Source organism: Notamacropus eugenii, chromosome 3, assembly GCF_028372415.1.
Source record: "Notamacropus eugenii isolate mMacEug1 chromosome 3, mMacEug1.pri_v2, whole genome shotgun sequence".
NCBI lineage: Eukaryota > Metazoa > Chordata > Mammalia > Diprotodontia > Macropodidae > Notamacropus > Notamacropus eugenii.
The window spans coordinates 38,329,735-38,335,635 of NC_092874.1; positions in this window are offsets into that span (position 1 = coordinate 38,329,735).

Here is a 5,901-nt window from a genome sequence, read left to right on the forward strand (position 1 = left end):
CACTCTTTGGAAAGAAGTATTTTAATTGAGCACAAATATCGTGCTGTTGTTTATGAATTGTGTCTTTATTGGATGAAATATTTTCCTGGGTTTAATATTTCTAGTGCTTCAGAATTTTAGAATATCAAAGTATTATTTGAAATATTTCTTATGTAACTTGTCCCCCAGGGCCATTTTCATGGAGACTTGGTGACCTGAGAATGTTAATGAACAGGCATTACACAGAGATTTCTGAAGTTTCTAGGGTTTTTGGCCAAGGAAGAAACTTGGTTCTGCAAAAAACTCTGTGATGGACACCCAGATGAATCATGCTTTAGGATAGAAGAGGGAGAGCTGGGAGCTTCACTGGTCCTCCATGACTCTCATACTGCAGCCATGGGGGACTGGAAGACTGGGCGCTTCCCCTGCAACACAAAGTAGGAAAAAGAAGTCAAGCTGAAACTTCACTGTGTGGCACGAGATCCCTTTCTGCCAACAACACTGTGCTGGAGCTGAAAAAAAGAGCTGACTGGGAAACAGTAGCTAGGGCTATTGGGGAGACTACCAGAATCCAATCTAGAGCACTGACCACCAGAGAAAACCACAAGTCACCCTTACCCTGGATTCAGGGTGCAAAATGAGTTCTAATGCTTTTCAGTGGAGCCAATAAGGGAATTTGTTTGACTTGACTATACATGTTTCTTGCTAGAAATTTTCCAGTCAGGTCGGGGGAGGAGATAGAGTAGGGGAAGGAGAGAAAATAGGTTTCTGTTCATTAAATAAATTTTGAAACCTTTTTCATAATTGGCACGCAAAAGATGGTTCAACAGCCGAAAAACCATCCATACAATGGAACATGTAAATGAAAACATATATAACAATATCACATAATATCAGAAAATGCAGGAAAGAAGCCTTTGATCAAATCCAATATTCATTCACGATTTTTAAAAACTCACGAAAAGGAACAAATATACAGGGGTTTTTCTCCACACAAAAATATCTCCCATAAGATGTCAACATAATAGTGGAGCATTCTCCCTTAAACCAGGTTCAAAACAAGAATGATCTCTAACTGCTTTTATTTGATACAGTAGAACAGGAAATAAGTATTGGCATTAATATTGAAAATGAAGAAGTCAAAACATTTGCCAATGATAAAGTATCTAAAAATCCAACTGTCTCACCCAAAAAATTAATGGAAACTGTATTCTGCAAAGATACAAGATTTTTATTCTTATCTGCCAGGGGGGGATAAAAAAAGAAGCTCCACTTACAATAACCACAAAAACATAAAATATTTGGGAATTAACCTACCCAGAAATTATATGGGACTTGTATAATAACAACTAGAAGACTATAATGTTTGAAACAGACGAAAAGAAATGCTTGGAGGAGCATTCGATGTTCATGAATGAGTTGGTTTAATATAATAAAAATGAAAGTCTTCCAAAATTAATTTATGTATTTAATACAATATCAATCAAATCACTACAAAATTTATAGAACTATCAAGCCATAATGAAATTATATAGAAAAATAAGTGAGCAAAAAAGGCATGACAGTGGAAAAGTTGATGACGGTGATCTTACCACTCCTGCATGGCTTTAAGATGTATTACAAAGCAGTTATAAAAACTTGCTAGTACGGGGGAATAAAACAGAACCAGATAAGTGGAACAGAATAAATACACAAAATAACCAGCCAAATGTAGACAAGATTAATGATAAATCTGAAGAAAATGAAAACCAGGAAAAAAATGAGGTAACAAATGGCCTTTGGGAAAACTGGTTGGCAATCTGGTGGGAAATGAATTTATTCATGTCTTACACCTGAAATTCAGCTAGACAACAGATTTAAACATTTCAAAAAAATTTCATAGGAAAACAAAACACCTTTGTTTTTTCTTATTCAACAATTATGAGAACTTATTAGAACAAAATAGAAATGGTGAATCACTACTGTAAAATTTTTAAAATCTGTAACATAAATAACAAAATTTTTATTACAGAAAAAGCACATTGGCAAAAATACATGTGGCAGATAAATGAGAGCAGGATGATAGAGTGGAGAGAACCAGTCCCAGACCGGGAAAACCTGACTTTAAGTCTTTCTTCTTGACACATACTATGTGTCTCTGGGCAAGTTAGGGGGCAGCAAGGTGGCACCATGGTGCATAGAGTGCCAGCCTTGAAGTCAGGAAGATGAATCTTCCTGAGTTCAAACCTGGCTTCGGATATTTCTTAGCTCTGTGACCCTGGGCAAGTCACTTCACCCTGTTTGCCTCAATTTCCTCATCTGCAAAATGAGCTAAAGAAGGAAATGGCAAACCACTCCAGTATTTTTGCTAAGAATACCCCAGATAGTCAGACACACTGTAAAGACAACCACAAATGGGCAAGTTCTCTACCCCTTGATATAGACTGTATGTTGCAGAAAAGGTGCTTACCTGCTTTGGTTGAAGGAATTCCTTCATCCGATAGTTGCCTATACCAAAAAAATTACAGATCCAGTTCCTGTCCTAATCTTTGTGGCAGACAAATTTGATACCTTAAATACATAAAGAGCTGTTAAAAATTTAAATGGTATCTCAAAATACAGTATATAAATATAGACAAAGAATCCTGATGGATACTCAGAGTGACTGAAAAGTTGTTTTTTTGTCATTTAAATATAGACAGTAAGTATGTTGATTTGTGTTGATACTTAGTGTTAACTTTTTATTAAATCATTTTTAAATAAGAAATAGGGAAGGGTATTTGAATACTGGATTTGAAGTCACAAATCTGAGTTCAGATTATGAATCTGCTGTTAAATGTGTGATGTTGGGTATCTTCTCATCTATGTTATGGAGAGGTCTTAATTAGATAGGGGATTCTTAAACTGGAGTATATGGCTAAATTTCAAGGTATCCGTGAACTTGAGTGGGAGAAAATAAAAAACCTCAAACTTCATGTTTATTTTCACCAACCCCTGCCATGTAGTATTTACTTCCATGACGAAATTTGGCAACAAACCACCATAGAGTTGGGTTTCACCCACCTGCCAAAGGGGTCCATGGCACAAAAACAGTTAAGAAATTTTGTATCCAATGACCTCTGACATTACTTTCAGATATAAATGCCATGAACCTGCATCTTTGATTTGTACTTCCCTCTCTGATCACCAAATTCTGCTGCTTTTTTCTTTGAATAATCTCTGCATCCATCCCTTCCAGTCCTTCATATTCCCATGGCCTTTATCACCACACCTGAACCTCCTGAAGGGTCTCCTGCCTCTATTGCCACACATTCAGCACACACTGCTAGAGTCCTCTTAAAATACCACTTTTAAAAAATCCTTCCCATTCCCTTACCCCTTACCCTGCACATCAAACCTTTGCTCATTTCACTTCCCCATTCCCTCCAAATCCTGAAAGGACCTTTGGTCGTTATTATGGATGCTTACAATATATACAACACTGGAAAAAAAGTCCTATATTATTTGTTTGCCAGTTTAGGTTTCAGTAGTAAAAGGGAGCTTGCATTACTTGTACTTTTATGATAGCCCACCAGTATGTACACCCTAGTCAAAAGATGCATGCTACAGTCACCTGGTAAGATGATGAGCTGAGTAGAAAACTTTAAAAGACCATCTTGTATGATTTTAACCATCCTGAGTATCAGGTGATAAGAATACTTTGATGCTTTAAGCCCATGGCATGTTTGTAAAACTAATTGCCTGGCTACTATTGAGCCTAATAAATTCTTAACACAATTAAAAAAATATAAACAGCAGTATTAAATGTTTTATTCTTAGAGCTTCTAGAAATGACATTAAATGGTAGGAAAATACATTTCAAAGCTAGTTTTCTGACCCTGGAAGTGAACAAAAGTGTTAGCTCTCCTGAATAACTGAAATAACAAGATTTCACCCTCTCCATTATATATGATCTAAATTAAAATTCATAGCACTTTCATTGATAAAGTAGGTGATATCACAAATCGTGTTGTATCTACTAATCTCCAGTGCAAGCAAAGGCAGCATCATGTTTTCCAAATGTAACATTGCTTGTCACATAGTATTTAGCAGACCTTGTAGGAGATTAGCACCCGATACGGGTGCAGACACACAGTTATATGTTATGGCCTAAAATCGACTTTACTACTTTGTTTCCCAAAACCACATAGCCCAAACTCAATTCAACCCAAACTTCCTGCTCTTTGATTCCCCATCACTTTGTCACGATCTCCTTTCCCATTTGTTTCCTAGGTGACAAGATAATGGTTTGTCTGAGGCAAGTTACAAGAGTCCATCAGATTTTTTTTTCTTAAAATGCCAATTTATTACTTTTGAATACTCCACTCATCCTTCCACTATGTCCTACCATCTGGTACTGTACTTTTCTGAAACATATATTTTCTACTCAGCTGTTTGTCTACAGTCCCTGTTTTTAATTTATGAGCTGTTTTTTCTAAATCATCAGGAAACTGGAATAAAATCTGTGAAACTGCACCCTTTCTGAGGACAGTGCTCATTTAAACAAGTCCTGTTTGTACCACAGGTCTTACAGTTTTAACGGTGCCCTGAGCCCAACACCATGGGTAAAGCTGCAATGTACATTCCATTTCAGAAATGTAGATTGACACCAAGAAATTTAGAGGTCACAGCAGGTAGCCTCAGGGTGTCCACTCATCCAGCAGCAACAGAGGGGTCCCTGGGCATTCACTGTGCTGCAGAGCAGAGAGCAATCTCTTGTTTGTCTGCTTATCCTGACCTCTATCCATCCCATCCCCTAAAGCCTGGTATACTGTGGATTAGGGAGGAAGTAGGAAAGAATATTATTGTCATGGGTCATCTGCTCTTGATCTGGCTAGCATCTTGTTATGGGACCCTCCTGGCATGGAGGGATGACTTCAGGGTTTCCCCAAGTCACTCATGAGCCTACTTCCTGATAAAGGACCTGATCCAGTTCAGACCTGCCTTCCTTCCTCAACAGTTTGTGTCTTGGGATTGAGCTGGAAGTGCCTTGATTCCTCCTGGGTCACCTCCATCCCAAGGCCAACTTGGGCCAACTCCTCACCCTTGGGAGAACCTGGGAAGTGTGGGGTGTGTAGTGTTTTCTAGAAACAGTTCAGGCCTTTAAAATGAAATAACTACTCCTAAGCTCACCGTGTCCCCCCCATCCCAGTAGGTATTATACTAGTTTAGTGCCAGTAGGTGGCTCAGGAAGACCCGAGTTAAAATCCATCCTCAAACACTTGCTAGCTGCATGACCCTGGACAAGTCACTTAACCCTATTTGCCTTAGTTCTTCATCTATAAAATGAGCAGGAGAAGGAAATGGAAACCAAACCATTCTATATCCAAGTAAAATAAGGCAATCAGTTTTCCTCAACTAATAATCTGAAATCATTCCATTTAAACATTTATTAGGCATAGGGTTAAAATTGTTTTTCAAATGACTTTGAAAAGTTTTACCACAATAGTAAAGAAAAAAATTTTTTTTAATGTTTTCACACATTAAATTTATTATGTATTCAATGTTAAAGCAAAAGCTTCAATTTTACAACTGTGCCTAAAATTCCTGGCATCCCCAACTGGGGCAACTATCTTGAATCTCAAATTTGCTCAGTCTCTTTAAGAACTTGAGACTTTCATCAAGGGCTCATGATTGAATTACACCCGGATAATTCTATTCAGGGAGCCGAGCAGTTGTAAACCATCTGTAAAAAAAACGCTAAGTGATTTATTCGTGCCATCAGAAGCCCCAGAGCAAATCAAAGCCTCACAGGCAGAATTCTCATAGTCACATCTGCCCATCACTGCTCTCTTCTCATCCTACTGCCTTGTTTTCCCCTCATCACACTGGTCAACTGGACTGGAATTGGTCTCTAACCTGTGGGTGGCCAGAGCCAAACAGAACAGGATAGAGACAGGAAAG